Source organism: Ambystoma mexicanum, chromosome 10 (genome assembly GCF_040938575.1).
Source record: "Ambystoma mexicanum isolate Mex_15411 chromosome 10, UKY_AmexF1_1, whole genome shotgun sequence".
Classification (NCBI taxonomy): domain Eukaryota; kingdom Metazoa; phylum Chordata; class Amphibia; order Caudata; family Ambystomatidae; genus Ambystoma; species Ambystoma mexicanum.
The window spans coordinates 14,702,210-14,723,156 of NC_090932.1; the positions used below are offsets into that span (position 1 = coordinate 14,702,210).

The 20,947-nt window shown below is 45.9% G+C and overlaps 1 protein-coding gene across 3 annotated transcripts in view; it reads right to left on the reverse strand.

Annotated features, from left to right (window-relative positions):
* LOC138491102 (probable cation-transporting ATPase 13A4) overlaps positions 1 to 20,947 on the reverse strand; it is a 995,403-nt gene that overhangs the window by 314,763 nt on the left and 659,693 nt on the right. The gene's annotated exons all lie outside the window — the stretch shown is intronic.

Consider the following 20,947-nt stretch of genomic DNA (forward strand, 5'->3'; position numbering starts at 1 on the left):
GTTATTCAATGGGGACTTACCAGCCTAGTCCGACCCTGGCAGGACCGGTAAGTCCCCATTGAACAAACCATTCCCCATTCCCATTTGAGCCCCCATAGGGCTCAGTGGGAACGGGGAGGGCGCTAATAACGGGCTCGTGACTTGCAAGCCCATTATTAGCACCCTGGTCCCTTAGCAGGACCCGTATGGGACGTGTGGTCAGACCACACATACCTTACGGTCCCCGCCAAGGGACCTTGGAATAGGGCGATAAGGGATTACCGGCACCAGTCTCCTTCAGGTGCCTGGTATCCATTACCGCCCAGGTCGTAATGCCTTGTGGGCACTAACCCTTCCCAATGTTTTAGAAATGGGATAATAGCAGAACTATGTTCAGAAAAAAATCATAATACAGGATCCAACTTCATATTTGCAAAAATGCATATTTTTACTCGCGTGCACGGTGCCATCTTTGTGGGGACTTGAACGCATGTTACCATCCTTGTGGGGACTTACTTTATTATTCTTATTTGGGAGGGATTGCACCATAAGAAAATGGAAAAATGCTTTCTTTATAGTACTCAATATACATAAACAATTTTATTTCTATGCGAGTACCTGCCTGCATTTTAGCTATCACAACAGATGGATTTTGAAGGTTTAGCATTTCCCACAAGATGTTTAATTTGCATGCAAAACTTAAAAAGGCACTGGGCCTAATTACGAGAAGCGCGGTAAAAACGGGGTCATTACTGGCATGGAGGAGCTAGAGAGTCCATGCTCGTATGACTCTGCTAATAGCGGGTGATTACGAGTGCGCGAGCACGCGCGAACCCCCATGCCGGTAATGGCCATACCGCCATGGCACTAAAGGCCCTCCAGCCCCCCGATAGCGCCATCACGGGACCCGCCGATACCGCCTCCGCCTAGGAGGCACCCATTAATACCGACCCGGTAATAACATCATGCTAATACCGGGCTCGTAATACTGGACCTGGAAGTAACGTCATCACGTCGGAACGGGAAATGCGCCGCGGCCATCTTTAAAAACACAATCCATTGCATTCCTCCACATACTGGACCTTCACCACCAGAACTCCTAGCATACCATGAACAAAATGTCAAAGGCTACCCAGAAAGGCACTGCCTGGCTGCGTAAACCACGATTTAAGGATGAGGAGCTGAACATGTTAGCTGACACCCTAGTAGAGAATGCTGATGTGGTATCCTGCAGTGACCGCAGCTGTCCAGCCCGGCTGAGGAAGAAGGCCATCTTGGAAGAAGTTGCTCAGAAAGTAAGTGAAGTCAGCATCACCGCACACACAGTGCACGATTGTAAAAAGCGCTGGGATGACCTCAGGCTGAGAGTGCGGAACATCTTGTCGGCCAGTCGGAGCCTGGGGCTGGCAACAGGTGCAGGACCTCACTCACCAGTCAAATTGGTCAGATGGGAGGAGACTTGCAGCTCAGTTATCGATGTGGAGTCCATTGAAGGAGTCGGTGGAGCTGAGTTTGGCGTGCCAACATCAGCAGATGAAGGTGAGTGTCCCTACAAACACACGACAACCAATCATCTCTGTTGACCTCTAAATGTGATAGCAACCTCAGCCAATACATGGCGCATCATACACACCTACACATATCTATATATACATGCTGGGCCCACCACTATCAAATCCCAATGCATGCTGCATGCCGCGCCCATACACGAATACACACCCGACACACAGATGACCTGCACGTGTCACACAGCATGCAAGTCACAAAACACGTGAAGGCCCTACAGCAGCCACCATGGTGTACATGTGAACACCTGCATGATTGCAAACAGCACCCCCTAACCTTGCACATACCCAGTTCGCTGCAAAGCCAGGCCTGCAACTGATCGCATGGCAACAACCGCACAAAGACAAATGCATGCATGATGCAAGCACCACCATCACTGATGCCCTGCCACTCTCTTTCCCCCACAGGTACGGATGCAGACACCCAAGAAGCACAGGGAAGTGCACAATGCACAACACCAGCCAAAAGGGCAAGGGGCCAAGCTGATGGCACCGGGCCATCCACCTCGAGGGGACAGACGATGGGCCAAGCGGCACGCAAGACAATAACCAGTGCCCAACCAGCCACACTGCCACCCACACAGGACCAGCAGACACCAGCCCCTGCACCCCTGGACATACAATCTACACAGGGTGAGGACACATCTGGCATAGATGATGGCACAGAGTCCGCTGCCGCAAGCACAATGGGGGAGATGGCTGCATCGGCACAGTGGCGACGACGTAGCTGGCCCTGACGATTACGCCAATGCAGGAGTCAACCCACAGCACACCCCTGGCCAGGATTCATCTGAACAGGGCAGCCATGGAGAGTGGTCTCCGACATTGCACAGCCCCATATTGCATGCAGTATCACCACATAACCCACCAACCACCACACACACTGCTATACGGGACCTTGAGGGATGTCTGTCCAGGATGGAGGGCCGGCAGGAGGAGATGCAAGGCTATGTCAAACAATGCCTTGCTGAAGGCGAGTCAACACGCCATGTCATCCGTGACAGCACTGCAGCCGTAATCCAGGCCATCAACTCAAGCGCTCAAACTGCGGCTTTGGGGTCACAACCATCTGCCTCATCCGCATCAACCACACCAGCCAGTTCCAGGCAGAGCAGCCCGGTGCCCAGGTCCCTGCGAAGTGCGCGACACTCAGATATCCAACCCCCACCTCCGAAGGGGGCTGCACAGTAGCAGGGCCACCCTGCACAATCTGTTTAGTACCGCATCCAGACACATGTTGTGCCATTGTTGACCTTGGGTGTTGGGGGGAGGGTGGTGATGGGTGTAGTACTAGAGGTGTGGGGGGGCATTGGGGTTGTGTGGGGGGAAGGGTGTTTGGGGGTGTGGGGTTTTAAATCATGTTGTACAAACCATTACTATAATACACCTGTTGTGCATAAAACATCACATGAGTGGACATTGCTTCTTTAGTGTTTGTCAATTTATTGCTTCATAGTGCACTGTGCCCATATACCCACACACCCAGTGGCCACAGTCCCAAATACATGGCACCGTCTGCATCCCAGTACATCAGAATGATTGGTCTATGACCGATTGGCGCACTGCGTGATCCTCAAGTGTATCTCGTCCTGGTCTATGTCCAACATCTACTCCTCCCTCTCCTTCTACTTCACCAGGTGGTGGCAGCTCCATGTCAGATGGCAGGGGTACATTCCGCCGGATGCACATGTTATGCAGCATTGCACATACCATGATGATCTTGCCCACCTTCTCAGGCCCGTATATGAGTGCCTCACCCGACCTGCTGAGGCAGTGAAAACTTGCCTTCAACAGGCCAAAGGTCTGCTCGATGACAACACGTGTCCGTGTATGTGCACGAATTAAGTCCTCTTCGTGCCTGTTCTGCGGATTCCTGACAGGGTGAGTAGCCACGCCTTCAGAGGATAGCCAGCACCACCTGCATGGGAGCAGAAGGAGGTATGTGTAAGGATACTGCTCAGTTGCCATATGTGCTCAGCCTGTACATCTTTGAAGTTCACATGCACTATCCCGTCCATGGCAGCCACATCCACATGACTATCAGCCCTGTACAGTACTTGCCACTCCATGGTGCAAGCCTTGGGTGACATACATGACCTAGGGGCCTGGACATTTAAACCACCAGGTCCCCCAATGCATTGTCTTGGTCCATTATGTACGCACATGTGAGGGCTGTGTGGCAGGGGATAACTCAAGATGCTTTTAGGTCCCCCCATCCCTCTCCTCCCAGTGGGCAGACTCACCCAGCAGCCAGCCACGTCATATGATGTCTCCTTCCATGTAGCGGGGTAGTGAGAAGTTCCGCAGCACCATGGCATCATGCGTGGATCCTGGGTATCTGGCACAGCAATGTGTTATTATCTGGCTGGCATCACACACCATCTGCACATTGATGGAGTGGTATAACTTGCGATTGCGGTACACCACCTCCACAGCATGTGGGACTACCAATTCTATATGGGTGCAGTCGAGGGCACCAACACAATTGGGCATGCCTGCCAGTGTATGGAAGCCTACTTTGGTGTCTGCTATCTCCTGGGCAGTCCGTGTTAGGGATATGTGGGTGCTAGCGTGCTTCAGGAGGGCATCCAGCACTTGGGTCAGCATGCATGAAAATAGCGGTTGTGAAATGCCATGCAGCTGGCCCACTATGTGTTGGTAGGTGCCTGTGGCCAGGAAGTGGAGCACAGACACCACCTTTAGTAGCGGGGGGATAGCAGTGCGTATTTCTATGAGGCTGACGATGTCGTTGTGTATCATGTCCACTATGGTGGTGATGGTGTCCCGGTCCAACCGGTACAGAGTGTGGATCTGCTCAGGGGTTAGGTTGTATGGGCTGCGTCTGATGTGAGGGATTGGTGGCTGCCTACGAGGTACTACTGGTTGCACTGGTGGTAATTGCTGGGCCTGCCTCACCCTCCTTCTCCTCCTGCGACTCCTCTGTGCTGCCTGTTGCTGTGGCTGTACTTGTTGTTGTAGTTGCTGTTGTTGCTGTAGTTGTAGCAGTATAGGCATGTCCTCCAGCCCCATGATTTCAACAGCTAGTTTTATCATTTTGGTGTAGGAAGGGGTGTGGTGTGTGGCTGTACTCCTTTTATGCTGGGACAGGCTCCATTGACTCCACCTGTGGTGATTGTGTGCACCTGTGTCAGTTGCCTTGACTGCAGATTGCTGTTTATGGGTGGTCCGCGATGCCTGTATGTGCGACATTGTGCAGGCCCTAATTTCTGCCTTTGGGATGCTGGTATTTGCATTCCTGCGTGAGTCGTGATGTTCTCCTATTACCGGCATCCCGGTATTTACTCCGCGAAGGGGCGCGTGTACGCACACGTGCCGGTATGAAGGGGCACGGTACGGCCGGTGGCGGTATTGGCGGGTTGTCGGGTCGTAATGCCCCGGACCCGGTAATGATGCCTACCATTCCGCCTTCCTTTTTTCATTACCTCCATTCTCGTAATGAGAGCCACTTAGTTTCTGGCATTAAACACTATTATAAACACTCAAAATGTTCCAGAAAAGATAACTGGGACAGAGGAGAAGACTTGATTGACCCAGGCTGACACACTGTGGCCAAAAAGGAATAAAGAATTCAAATTCAGATTTCCTTCGTTCACAGGCATCATCTTCCCTGCTAACTCATAGCTCCTCTTTAGAAATGGTGTAATGGAAATGGTGTTGCTTTCTCCTTTTGGAATGTGTATACTAATAGTGGAGTTAACTTTCCTATAGGGGTCATGTTTGATTATGGAAAAGTTACATTTTCCACAGAGGTCATGTGCGATAATCATGAAAAAAAAAAAAAGAAAACATAGGACAGTTGGTACTTGCAATCATGTTGAGGTCCCCACATAGATGGTGTGTGATCATAATGATGATAAGGTGCCCATAGAGATGGTGTGTGATTAGGACTGTACTCAAGTCCGCACAGAGACAGTGCGTAATTATGATGCTGTTAAGCACTTGGGCATTAGCCGCTATAGAAATCTAAATAAAATACTAAATAAAATACATATACAAAATAAGATCTGGTAAGTGATTATGATAACACTAAAGTCCCCACAGAGACAGTGGGCCACGAAAGGGCAATTACCAGGTCTGGCTGGGCTGGAATAGCCTGGTAGTTGCCCATTCGTGGGTGCCGGACCCGGATGCGAGTTTGGAGGTAAAACCGTCAAGGCTACCTCCAACCTCGTAATGATGCCAAGTGTCTGATTATGATGCTGTGCTGTGTACGGTACCATCTTTGTGGGGACTTGAACATGTGTCACTATACTTGTGGGGACTTGTATTAATACTCTGTTTTGGAATCCAGTGCTTTCATGTCCAAATGTAAATATGCATTTTTATAACAATTCAAATTAATTACACAATTCTTTCCCCATATTTAAGTCAATTTATGAATATTAGGGTGCACTCACTGAATGCAGTTTAATGATTTTGAATGTTCTTACAGATACTTTGCATGTTCATTTATAGACACTTAATTTTGGGATGTAGCCACATTCAATGTGCTTAGGGTTTCACAAATTGTAAAAACAGTGAGACGTATTGATTGGGATTGGCCTAGGAGTATGATTGGGATTGGCCTAGGAGTATGATTGGGATTGGCCTAGGAGTATGATTGGGATTGGCCTAGGAGTATGATTGGGATTGGCCTAGGAGTGTGCAATGTGGCAGAGAGTGGACACTGACCTTTAGATTTAGGTTTCAAGGCTCCATAGACACCATCATAACCACTAGAACAGATCCTCGGCACAAGAGTAGTATGATTATAAAGATGTTGCTATCTACTTTGGGATGATATATTGTGACGGTGAGATGCATGTCTCCACGTGGCTGCTATGTTGCATAATGATAGTGGGATTAAAGTCCCCGTAGGGATGGTGCGTGATGATTACATTAACGTCCCCATAGAGATGGAGTGTGGATATGGTGCTGCTAAAGTCCCCACATGTATGATGTATGATGAGAGTGAAGACTGATGTTAAGATCAAACAAAGATGTTTAAGTGACCACTAATATTTTGTGTGATAATAGAATTGCTTAAGTTTCAGCAGAGTCGGTCAGTGAGGTGGGAGATTTCAAAGTCGTCAGAGATGATGTGTGAGAATTGTGATATTTAAGTCCCCACAGAGATGGTGTGTGATGACTGTATTATTAGAGTCCTGACAGAGATGGTGATTGTTGGAGATGTTTAAGTCACGACAGAGTGAGTGTGATGAAGGGTAAGGTATAGTCCTGAGAGAGGAGGTATGGGATGGTTGTGCACTTGAAGTCCCCACAGACATAGTTTGTGATAATAACATTGAAGTGCCCACAGAGATGGTGTCTGTAAATAGTGGTGCTGAAGCCCACACATGGATGGTGTGTGATGAGACTGAAGAGTAAAATTAATATCCAGAATAGATGCTTAAATGACTGTAGATATTATGGGGCTCATTAGGAGTATGGCGGTGTGGTAAAAATCAGTGGTAACGGCGTGGTAACTCCATTACCGCAGCATTACCGCATCGATGTTCTACAAGTTAGGGGATGCAAAAATCTGGAGGTAAATCTGCCACTTTACTTCCAAAAATCATAAAAACCGTCAGAATTACCGCCAGCCATAATTCTGATGAAATCCCCATGGACTCCAGTAAATGGGGGCTAACACTGCTTATTATCACTTGTAAGCTAGCTGTAAATCCACTGGAACAAGTGGCTGTAATAGTAACTTTGTTTGGCAGTATTCTGGCAGTATTAAGGCAGATTTACCACTGGAATGCTGCAACACTTGTAATGAGGCCCTTAAGTGTGTTATTAGAAATGTTTGATACCCAAAAGAGGTGTTAAGTGGAGAGGAGGATGGTAAATCCTCATAGTGATAGTGCGTGATGTGTGTGCTATTGATGTCCCCACAGAGATGGTGTGTGAACTGTGATATTGGAGTTCTCACAGAGATGGCTTATTCGTTGGGAGATTTGTAAGTTACATCACAGATTGTGATGAAGTATGTGTATTGTCTTTACAGAGTTAGTGTTTGATGATCATGCCGTTGAAGTCCCCACAGAGATAGTGTGTGGTAATCATGGCATTAAAGTACTCACAGAGATGTTGTGAGAATATAGCAGTGTTGAAGTCCCCATATGGATGGTGTGGGATGAGTGTAGACTTAAACATCTCTTTTGGATATTAATTTAAGTGACTGCAGATATTAGGTGTGGTATTAGAAATATTTAAGTCCCAACATGGGTGGTTAGAGAGGAGGGCGACCTTCGAAGTCCCCACAAACATAGTGTGTGATAATAATGGCATTAAAGGAATGGTGGTGGTGAAGTTTCCACAGGGACGTTGTGTGATGACAGTGAAGAGTAAAATTAATATCCAAAAGAGTTGTTTAAGTGACTATTTATATGATGTGTGGTATGAGAAATGTTTGATACCGAAAAGAGGTGTTTAGTGGCATTATGGTCAATATGTTTGGTAAAGGATGAATGTCACAACTGTAATATCATTTCTTGCTCTTCCTGAATCATGCAGTGACTCATGGAGGGGGGGAATGGTTAATGTCACTAGAGGATTACCCCATTTCCACCAGAGGTAACAGACACACACTGTAACTGGATTGCGAATGGACATTTTATCTTTGGATGGTCAATACTGTGCACTCATGCATGTACCCTGATATGCTTTCTGATAATCTTGTGCACGTTGTGATTGCGATCCTGCTCTCGGGAAATGGTATTCATATGGTGTGGCTCTTGTGCCATCTCTGGTTGTCAGTGTTGCGTCTGTCATCTTAAACCGGACAACTGTGTTATCTACTGTCTAGGTATGGATGTCCTATACATTGGGGACCCCTACTTCAGTCTTGGTTATTTGGGTTTTTAGCATTCCTTTTGTGCCCAAATGTTGTCGTGCAGGGCTTTCCCCAGTGGGGTAGCGATTCTTATGTGTTGGTCAGAGGCAAGACCCTTCTAGCGCAGGGCTGTGAGAAGCCTTGCATTACGTTACAATCACATAGGTGAAACCCACCCCCACATCGGTCCTTCCCTTTGCACTTGTGAACCCTGTGTGTTTGATGTAGATTGTATTTACCCGGGATCCATGTCTGTTGCTTTCGTTGGGTCACCATATGTGCTGGTAGTGTACTGTTGCACACGACCATGGCATCATGGGAGGAACCTGGGGAAGAAGGCATAGCAATGGATCACATTGAGGTCTGCTTCACAGGGCACCTGTATGTTAAGGCAATGTTGTTGTTTCCTGTTACAGTACACCTCTTCCAATACCTAGGGCACCGCCAATGTGACCAGTGCTGCACTGATGATGGGCAAGTGGGAAGTCACATACAACTGTTCCTTTGTTACACTTACTTGTACAGGGCTGGTGGGCAGGTAGATGGTCAGGGTTGCATGCTGCATGAGCAAGTCCAGCACCTGGGCATGCACAATTGAAAACAATGGTTGTGACATGCCATGCTGCATGCCCATAATGTGCTAGAAGGTGCCTGTGGCGTAAACGTACGACCCTGACAAACACTTTAGCAACGGTGGGATGTCTGTTCTTGTGTTGATCATTCTTTGAAGATGTGTCTGTATTAGGGAGAGTAGCTCAGCTAATGTCTTTCTGTTAGGGTGCTGGATTGTTATCAGCTACACATCAGGTAGTGCCCAGGGAAATTGCGTGACCCGGGGAATGGGTGCTCTCCTTGCAAGACATATCTTCTGAATTTGTGTTGGTTGTACTCTGATGCAGCTGTGCATGCCTCTTCAGCTCAATGTACAGAAGGAAGTCTGGAAGATTAAGGTTTGCTACCGCTGGTGGCTGCATATAGTGGCTGCATAGTGTTGGAAAGCATGTTTGGGGAAGTTCTTGGCCTCACACACCCTTTCAGGGCCAGTTGGGTGCACCTATGGCTTAATTTGCATCACCTGCCTGCATTTTCCTTCACCTTTTGGGTGGAGGCAACCTCACTATCTTTTTGGTTAAATGGTTTATTCCTCTGGAGGAATTGGCGCTCATTTTCAATAACCCTTAATATCCGCAGATTGGTCAAAGTGGCCGCAGTTCCGTTATTGCCACTTTTTTCCCTTTCCTGACAAACTTGTAATGAGAACAAATTAGTATCAATTAAACATCAGCCCTGTGAACAATTATTTATAATTGGACAACATTTGAAGCCAATATTCAATTAATTCACATATCGGACTATAGACAAACGGCATCATTGCACACAATGTTGTCTTCATAGTGTGGAATTCAATATAATGACACACCACTCCTGTGGGGACCTTAGCAGAATCACAGAAACATAAGGAAGTAAAGTAAATCACATTGTGATTGGTTTGTTACAAAAGTAGCCAATGCTTGAAATTAATCTGGAAGCGTGCTGTCCAATGAGGGAAGACTTGCATTGAGCATTGATTATTTGCAGTTCTGTGAAGATACAAAATGTACATAAAACAGCTTAATTTCATTTATTTGACATTTAAACACAAAGAGCAAAGGTCTCGGGCCATTACAAACACAATTGTGTTTGTGTATAAATGGTTCCCATGAATCTGCTGTCTGCTGCCTAAGCATGTAGGGCATCCGATTTATCAAGTGTGTTTAAATTCCTGTCCGTGTGTTGATGACTGCAATGCCACACCCAGCCTGCGGGGGCAGAGCTGAGTAAAAAAATCAACACACCAAAATAAACACAGGTCGCCACAAGGCCATTTTTTCAAAAGTTATAAAAATTGGCACAGATGTCTTTTAAGTTGTTTTAAGTCAATTGGAATGCATTATCATATGCGTGTTTTATACCCGAGTCCCCACAAGGATAGTAACACAAACACCCACCCACACACACACATACACACTGCAGTAGTTGTTATAACCTCTAGGTGATGTGTCTGCATACAATAGGTCACAAATGTGTGATGCACAAACCTAGAATTTGTTTACTTTTCTATATTACTGAAAAGCATATTAGTGCCCAGGATAGGTGCTGGCCAATCAGGAGGCGCAAACGCATGGCCCTAATCCGTCAGAGATATCCTGCATTCCATGCTTGTGTCCTGAACCATTACAATGGCTGCCATCTTTCTTCCTAGAGAGCTCGTGTCCAGGCTGCATCCCCTCCCTGAATCAGTTAAGTCCCTCCCATCACCCTGCACCCCTACCAGAATCTGCCAACCTCGCCCACCATCCACACCCCACTAAACTGCAGGCTGCATCCTGGATGCACAGTCCACCACTCAGTGCTGGAAATAGTAAAGGGACAAGATCTCTATACTATTTACAATCACAGCCACCTGTGTGTGTACTTTCTTTTTAAGGTAAATATGTGCACGTAAATCCCATGAAGCCTGCTCCCTGCAAACCAAAAAACAAAAATGCACAAAGGAGTAGCATGGAGCCTACATTGGCTCGGAATGGAAGTCCTTTAACAAGCAAGTCTGCCTGCAAATGCACATATTAATGACATATTAAAAAGGACATGTAGACGCCTGAGTAAGCACGTTGTCCCAATGGTGTCACTTATGAGTATAACCCTGCTGTGCTTATCTGCTACCACTAAAACTCCGATCCTTTGACTATAGTAATTCTACCATCCGTGCCGCTCCGCCGACACTGACAAGCTATGTCATACTGTGTCTCTCATCCTTATTACATAGTGAGGTGTCCTAGGCTAGCATAGTCGTCGCAAAACTCTGTACACCCTAGGCACTTTAACCCCAACTCCATAACCTGGGCGCTTGGCCACTTTCCGGACCATAACACATACTTGATATGCCCCCCATACCTGCACCTTCTTTATATCGATATATAGAATGGCCAGAGTGAGTTATTTCTTTGAGGCATAAAAGGCTGCATGTTTATTCCATTTCCACAGCAATCAGCGAATTCAAATCTACTTGATGATTGTCATCGCTACAAAACATACTTTAGCAAAATTGTTCATCTTGTGCAGCGACCAGCTGACTAAATCACAAATTCCTTGCTGCCCCCTTATTTCCAACAACTCTACTTTATTTGTTAGGCTAAAGCTCCCCACTCGGGAATGCCCTCGATCTGCTGGCCCTCAGAGGAGATCCTGGGCTAGGGAGTGCCGTTTATGATGGGAGAAGCTGAGCTCTCTTCCTTTCCTCAAGCCCCCTCACTGCTGGGCATCAGAGGGATGCTGATCACGGGAGGAGTGAAACCCCCTCCTGATTCTTACCAAGCTCATTGCATAGTCTTTACAGTCCAACTGGTCGCTTACATACCGCCCTGCAACTGCGACGGTTGTTGCTTGACAGGACAGTTTTTCTGAAGTCCAACTAAGGGCTAAGTAAAACCATTCAACTGAGGCAGTACAAGACTCCACTCTTACTTTGAGGTCCTATCACCTGAGTTCAGGGTAGCGTATACAGAGCAGTCAGGCTTATCCTACGAGAGAGGGTTGTAGAATCAGTACAAATGAAATTGCAATACACATATGGTCCAAAGAAACACTGCACACTATGGGCCTCATCACGAGTTGGGCGGTAACCCGGTGGTATTACCGCCGGCGGTATTAGCCCTACCACCAAACCCCCCGGCGCTATTAGCGCCAGATCACGGGTTTGGCGGTAATGGAATTCCCCATTCCCCACTGAGCCCATTCGGGAATGCCTCACTCCCCATTGGGCTCAATGGGGAATTTTCGCGCTCTTACCGCCAGCGGATTTCCTGCGATAATAGCGAGAATTTTCGGCGGATTTCCCCCCAGCTCAGAGCTGGTGGAGAAATCCGCCAAAGCCCTGCTTTGGCGGACCCTTAAATACAGCGGTTATAGCGCGACTGCCGGATTGAAGGGTTACAGCCAAACTCGTGATGAGGCCCTATGTATTGTAAAAAATAAAGGGTTTATTTAAATACAAGTACAACAAGGTAAATCCTGGGTGAATAAGTACTATCATAGATCACATAAACACATTATAAAAACACAAGAATATGCTTTAAAGCTCACAGAACAAAGCATAAACCTTATTTAAAAATATAACAATATTTCTAGGTAAATCAGACCTTTGTATACACATTCAGTATAGGGCACACCATTTCGTGGGGATTAAAAACATGAGTAACTTTCTGATTAAATTACATTAATACAAGGGTAGAAGACCCTGGCAGTTATACTGTGATTCTCAGTAAGAAATCACATAGTAAAAGAACTAGACAATATACTTTTCTGAATAGCGAAACACTTATTCTAGGAACAGTAAAAACCTATAACTCTGATTCAGGATAACTCAGTTACTCTAGGGGAGTTGGACCTTGGGCCGTACTTTTCAATTACACTTGCTTTTCAGTTCACTGAGTAAGGGAAGCAACTTATTTTAGGACAACACAGTTATGCCCAAGGTAAGTAAACTCTTTTCATGTAGTATTCAAATACAGTTGCGTTTCAGTTCACAGACTATGGGAAGCAATAACTCTAACTTGTTTTAGGATAACAGTTATAATCAAGATAAGTAAAATCTATATAGTTTTGTAAGGAGCTACCAGAAACCTAAAAGGTAAGTGGGCTAACAGCAAGTCAGGGGGAGCAAGACTCAATTGGGGACACTCATACAATTATCCTAACAGGAATAACACATTGAAACCAACAGCATTACTTTTGGGAAGAGGGGGACCCAATTCACAGGTGAGTATGTTAACCTTCTCTCTACTTTATGTTAGAATGACAAGACAGTTTGGACGGACAGTAAGACTTTATAATACTTATTAAAAAAGCACACAGCTTATTCAAGGTAAGTAAATCCTTTGTATACTTTTGAGAAAGGCAGAACATATCTAAGGTAAGATTATCCTTCTGTAACTATTCACTCTGAGAGTTTAAAGTTATCAACTAACTAATTTACAAGCAAGTACACTTGTCAACACTTGTTTTACTTTCAAGGTAAACCCCTTAAAGTATCCAGCCCTTCCCTATTCTATCGCATTAGTTCTCTGAGAGGCAGAAGAGGGACCCTAGTGGTCTAGGAGTCAGCTGTATGCAGGATGAGATAGGGCTCAGTTGCAGGCAAAGTTCATAGTTCCAGAGGAAGACTGTTCAAACAAGTAAGTATTTTACTTTAGAGTTAGTTGAGGGTCCAGGGACTTCAGAGAAGACACCCTAGTAGGAGTCCAGCAGGGGCCTGGGTGCACTGGACGAGAGGACTCCCAATTACAAAAACACCCCAAAACTACATAGGAACCACGAGAGACTTAAGTAAATACCCAAGCCAGCACAGTAGCTCAGCACAGACGATTTTGCAGCAGGAGGATTCAGGATCTGCAGCCAGAAACCTGGTCATGCAATTCCTTCATCAAGAAGGCAGAAGATAGGACACTGGATGGACTTTTTCATGAAAGATCACAGGGAAGGCTCTAGGCAAGGGTTTCCTCATGGCTGGATGCATCTCTGTGGATTTGGTGCCTTTTTTAGGAGCACACAGAAGACATAATATCGACGGTCAGATTCATCATTTGCAAGGTCCTGCACTCTGGTGAGGTGACTTTTCAGGCTCGACTCACGTCTTTTGAAGTCCAGCCGGATGCCCAGAAAGATTCAGCGAGATTCGGAATTGGCTTGACTTCCCACGGTATTGGAGTATTGCAGCCCTGAAAGGTCGCAGCATGACATGGTCTTCCTGAGTCAAGTGGGTCTCACCATGTTCTGGGTGAGGGGTCATAATTTTTAGAGTCCCCAGGTCAATTGGAAGGAAGGTGAACAGCAGGCTCTGGTTACACAACAGGCTCTCCAGTCATTGGAAGTAGTCTAAACCGCGAATTCCTCATCTTCCTATTCGGTTATGGTTTCAGTGGTCAACTCTCTCTTCACCTTCCAGGATCAGACATTCATGCAGGAACTCAGCCAATCAAACAGCTGTGCAAAATTCAAACCTGGGGGATTGGCTATCCTTTCAGGATAGTCAGCCTTCCAGTTAAAACTGGATTCTTGCACTCAGGCTGGAGGACAAAGGACTGTAGAGTTTTGGACTCCTCTCTCGCTTCCTGCCTGGGTGGGGAGTCTGCAGGACTCCCGCCAAAGAGAAAGATCACACAAAGGAATTGCCCACCATGGAGGTCAGGAGAAGGAACAAGAATGGACAAGAAATGCTAAAATGGTGAAAAAAGAATACAGTGGCTACTTTGATAAATTGGGCACCCATGGGTGCCTTCATCTGGGCTGCGGAAACAGCATACGGTAACGGTGCACCGCATCGGTAAAAAGGTTCACTGCCACCAGCCATTATAAGGTAAGTTTGTCATTGTAACATAAATGTTCCATTTAAAATCAGAAATGGGATCCTGTGTATCTCCCCAGCATTCCACATAAGGTGGGGTGTGCTGGTCTCACCTAATAACATGAAAAAGGGTTCCAAATATCCTTTCTACCCTTGGGAACTGTAGTGCTCACAAGGTTAGCCAGAGACAGTTAAAAGGGGAGCCCCTAGGGCAACCCAGCAACAACAGGCACTTACCGTCAAAAGTTGTCAAAGAGGATAACTTTTAAAAGACACTATGGAGAGTCTTAAAAAATGACACACATAAAAAGAATAAAAGACTTTGTGAGTGTGAAAAAAAGGTTCCCACTCACAGAGGTGTAAGGAAAAATAACCCACCAGTAAAGCAAAAGGTTCAGGGGTTGACCCAGGTTAGGAAGATTTATCATCATTATGAAAATCTTATAACATTGGTATATATACATTCCGTGTCCTTTCCGAACATCTTTCCATGTGGGGTGGGTGGGGGGGGAAATGTCTTCTTGAGGCAGGTCACATGGCGTATCAGCCTCCAAAGGGGGGGAATTGCTGCTGCCCCATAACAGCAAACTGCTTTGTATCCCCCATAGAGGACAAAAGACCCCTGGCTTGCAGCCACTACCTCTCACTCAGGGGCTGATTCATGGAATTATTTGCGCCGAAAAACGAGGATTTGTGCGCCATTCTACCCGCAAATCCCCATTTGTTAAACAGGGATTTGCGGGCAGAATGACGCACAAATCCCTGTTTTTCAGCACAAATAATTCCATGAATGACCCCTTCAGTCTTGTGTCCTTTTCCCGGGATTGCAGCCCTTTTTCGTGGATTGAGGCCCAGTTTTGCATTGTTCCGCCCACCGATTCCCTGGGCTGGGCCAAGGCTCGGTTAAACGTGTGCCTCCTTAAGGGGGGGCTTTTGCCAACTCGTCGTCACTGCCTTAACCTGGGCACATGCCCATTTCCTGGACCATAACTCATACTTCATTTGCCTCCCATACCTGCACCTTCTTTATAACGCTCTACAGAATTGTCAGAGTCAGTTGTTTCTTTGTGGCATTAAATGCTGCAGGTTTTTTCCATTCCCACAGGAATCCGCCAATGCAAAGCTACTTCCTGAATTGTCATCACCGCTAAACATACTTTGGCAAAATTGTTCATCTTGTGTGGCGACCAGCCGACTAAATCACAAATTCCTTTCCAACCAACTCCACTTTATTTGTTAGGCCAAACCTCCCTCAACCGCAAATGTCCTCGATCTGCCTGCCCTTGCAGGAGATCCTGGGCTGCAGGAGTGCTGTTTATGAAATGGGAAGCTGAGCTCTCTTCCTTCCCTCAAGACCTTTTGCTGCTGGGCCTCAGAGGGGGACTGATTCCAGGAGGAGCGAAAACCAATCCTGATTCTTACCAAGCTCATTTTATAGTATATACAGTCCAACTGGTTGTTTACATATTGCCATGCCACAGATGGATCGAGGCCTGTCTTTGGCTGCCCACCTTGCGATATCATAATTCCATTAATTTTGTGCTTACGTTCCAAAAGAAAAGATTCATGCCACTCTTTGGCAGGTGCATCCTGTCGCCTTTGTAATATTCTGGTGACTTTAAATGAATCATCCCGTGGCGGATCCGAGTGAACCATGCCATTTCTCCATTCACCTTCCTTCAAGACTTCTCGATCGCTGGATGTGACTCTGCCCCATCTACGTTTTCCTTGGTATAATCTCTGACCACATCATTTCCGTGTTTCCCAGGCGAGTGCCCAGACTTTGCTGGGCTCCCATCGTTTCTCTCAGCAAAATTCCTCTCCCCAGGCTTGCAAAATCATTGTCGCCGAGGGGAACAGGCAAGACGTCCCGTTTGGGGTACCTCTGTAATAGCCTCTCAACATGTTCTTCCAGCTGAGCCCATTTCATGCTGGAATTTCCCACCATTTGACCTTGAAGTGTCTTGTGCTCATTTGCTCCCTTTCTGTTGGAAACTAGGAATCAGGCAGCCTGCACCTGTCAGCAAAGTCTCTGATTAGCTCTCCACACAAACTTCAGCAGTCCTCCAGCATTCTCCCTCTCAACAGGGTCCCCTCCAGTTCAGCAAAGAGGATATTTTACTCTATTATTTTAACTGGCACGCCAGACTTCCCTCTTTCTTTGGACCCAGAAATATTGCATCTCAGCGCTTATTTTGTTTGCTTTTCTTGACTGGGAATGGCACAGGCTCCTATTAAACAATCTGTTGTTTTTCTAGCTGGCTTTATAATCAGATTGGGCGGTCCCAAGAGGACGAGGGGGGACAGCGTGAGTGTGTGATGCTGTGTGAGGACTAGGGGTGACAGGCCGTGAGTGAGAGGAGATGAAAGGAGCAGTGTCCTGTGGAGCTGCCCTTCAGTGCAATGCTGCATTGGCTCACAGGCAAACAACCGTACATACCCTCACTGTTTGACCTGGATAGAACTATTTCTTTAAGATGATGAAGCGATCAGGGAAGCCAAATGCCATTAGAAACCTATGAGAGTACTGACATGCTTACCTGCTCGGTGCAGTCTTTCCATCAAGGCTTTACGACACTCTTTTTAGTTTGTAGAATGCAGCAAAGATACCATTGATCTTTCTATTAATAACCACTCTTTATTCCGGAAGTTAACAATCTAAACTTTTTGAGTTTTTTTAGCCCTATATGGCAGGCATTTATTTGCCTTTTCACTGAAATCCCTTTATCTGCCTGGCGCAATGTGGAAACATTATGCCTTCTGGTTTAAGATGTAGTTGCGTACCTAGATCCTGTACATTTTATCCTTGTGTAGCCCACTATTTTCTTTCCTTAAATGTTTCTTAAGTCATTACATGGGCTTGTTCTGCAGTTGTTTTTGTCTTGATGTGTGAGGAGTGGCTTATGATTTGCCCAGCATACTCGTAAAAAAGCCCCTACATTTCCTGGCTCCTTTCACTTAATCACGAGCTATTGCCACCAGGAAACTACCCTGAACACACATTATTGCTTAGGTATTCAGGTATTAATCATCTAATGATATGAATTAAGAATTGTGAACAGCCGATTCCTGATACATACATCTCTGAAGCCCCCACACAAACATGTAAAAGAATCTGATGGAATCATTGATTTAAATGCTACATGCAGATAGGTGAGCCTATTGACCCCTTGGGCTACCCTTCTGAGAGTGCAGCATGTCAACCTCGGGTAAGATACAGAGAACTGAAATGAGGCAGTAATGAGTGATTTGGGGAGCCAGTACACTTTGTACTTTTTCATCAGTCATTGTCCCAGGGAACTCTAAAGGGTGCAACTTCACACGATATCTATGTTTCACAGGACACATATAATGGGTGGAGATGTGACTGAGTCTGACAGTGGTTTCTAGAGAGATGGTGGGTTCCCAATTATTGATCAAAAACCTTTAAATGTTTATGTAGTGTACACAATACAGACATTCTGCATGCAGACGGGATGCATTGTCTGACAAATATTCATAACCAGAGGTTCACAAATGTTCACAGAACAAAATATTGATGTAGAAAGAGGGGATTACTAGTTATCAGGTTGCATTGCCGTTAACAAATCCATTGACACTGACCAAGATCGAGACTGATCCTCAGCGTGCAACACGCAAAGTGTCTTTGCAAAGTGACACCATGCTCCATTCATCTCCTCTCCCAGCCAACAAAGCTACTAAGGAGGAACAGCTCTCAGATCATGTTTTGCAGGCTCTGGCATGCGTGGCTCATGTCATTCAGCAGCTGTGCACTATACATGGAAGACTTCAGGTACCACAATGCAATACAATGTTAACTTAAAAGCAGTGACGTGTTTAGGATTTTACACTTTACATTGGGCAAATTGGAATCTGTGCAAGCTGGCCTATAGGTTGCGCTACCTTCCAGACATAGACACACCCAGGAAGGGTCTGTGATAAAGTCACTTGCCTGAGAGCATTGTTAGGCACACACATGTACCTTGCAGGTATGCATAATGTGCAAAACGTTTAATTTACACAAAAAAGTGAACATGGTTTATGCTCGTCAAAGAAGCAGACATGATCCAGTCCATGTTTTAAATCTTTTAAAAATAGGTTTCCTTTGTGATTCAGTTTACTTAGGCATAGGTACGGACTGAGAATTAAATGTGGGGCTTTGAAAAGCAAATTGCCATTTGAAGTGCTTATGATCCAGACTTCAAAACTTAACCAAAGCAGAGATTTACAGAGACAAGGTTACTAGAACATTTTTTGTGGTTCAGCTGCAGCCATTTCAAACAAATGTTGTGAAAATTATGATTTTCAGGCCCTCTTGAAACGGGTCCACATCAATCATGAAGTCTCTCACACCGTGGCAAACTGGCCAGAAAAGTAACAGACAACACTGGCAGTATCGAGTATTGACTTTCAAGCTGAAAAGGTGCACAGCATCACAGAATGGGGCGCGAGGCAAGTTCGGCTCTGGTGGTCATCTGAGGAAACTCTACCAGTGAGAGTAGGTATGAGGCTTAAACTTGTGACAGGAGCCCTTGGCTGCCTGACAGTGGCAGCCAGCCCCTCTGGAGCCTGGTGTGGGCTTGCAGATCACTTCCCTTTGTGTTTTGTGTGGACTGCGCCACGTGCTTCAGTCGTCAGTGTCCTGGCCACTGGGGACACTTAGAGGCAGCACTGGAGGACAGCTGGCCAGAGGTGCAGGAGGAGCTAGTGCCGCGTTCTCTTCCTACCTTATATCTTCCTTTGAACCTCTTGTTTCTTTTCTCGCTGCCCTTTCCCCATAGTTTTGGTGCCTTCCTTTATACAGTTTACATATTATTTGTTTCATTTTCTATAACGTTGCAAATGTTACATCAAAAAGCATTCCTTAATCCTCATACTTTCTTCTCTTGACTTAGCATTCTCTTGCCCCACTTCCACTTTTCAGTGGTTCACATCTTGTGCAGAGTATCACTTCTGGCCCCTCCCTCTCAGAGTCACCAACATCATCTTCTGGGGGCCACGCCACTCTCTCACCATTCTACTCCCCCTTTTTGCTTCCTTTGCTTACCATCTTCCCTTTCCCTTTCGCCTCTCGCACGCCACCCTATTTTTGCAAAATGGCTTCTGTCACGCTGCATGGCCATGCCTTTGTTCGGTGTTGACTCTGACTAATGGAGCGTGACAGCTGTGTTTGCATTTAATTCACAGATAATTTCCACCTGTAACTGTGAACCAGTCAGCAATGAATCGCACAAACTGGCTGTAATTTTACTCTAAATGCACAGTCGTCAAGGACAGAGAACACACCCAGAGTGCCCACTTGACAATGCCTGTGGGGCCATGCTGCTGACACTTAAGCAAACCCACAGTGTCCACTCTGCATGGCCTGGTGCCACACCCAATAGACACTTTGTCAGGTGTGGGGCTGCCTTCAGTCCTACCCCAATAGTTTGTTCCTAACTGCAGTACACCCTGTTAATGGCTCTGGTATTCACTAAGCCATGCTTAGAGCTCAGAGGGCATGATTTAAAAACAATGTTGTAACATTGGGTGGCTGTCTTGAGCCACCTCTCCAATATTCACATAAAACATTAGATTAAAGCGCCCCTTTAGGGGAGATTTAATAACATAATGCAAATTAAACCCTGCAAACTAACGAATTGCCTTCTTCAAGACTTCCGTAATGTTGATGAAACTCCTCAAGGGCATCATTTCAAGTGTGTGCATGTGTGAGCTACCATCCCATATGTTCAGCAGCACTCTTTTTGTGCCTGATTTACAAAGCGTCTTTTAATGGGATTGCTCCATTGTAAAACGCTTCAAGCCCTTTCTTTCTAGAGCCAGAGATGTTAACAAGAGCCTAGCACTCTAACATTACATAGATCTCTTGTGCCTGTTGCAGTGTTAGGAAAGTGTCAGGTGTTGGGAAGCTAGCAATGTGCATGTTCCAAAACTTCATATATAAATATGCTGTGCTGTGCGCATCTAACATTGTGCTTCATGTGCCCTTAGTTCAAAAAGGAACTTTGAAGACTTGAAGCAGTGCAGCTCATGTGCATGAGGAAATATTTGTTTTTATGAACAAATGGTCATGATCACCACTCACAACAAAATAATTGGCAGATCATTTTACTCTGTGGTTTGTGTCTGCAGCAAATTCCCGGTTCAGAGGGTTGTAAAGTTTGTGAGATTTGTGGACAAGCA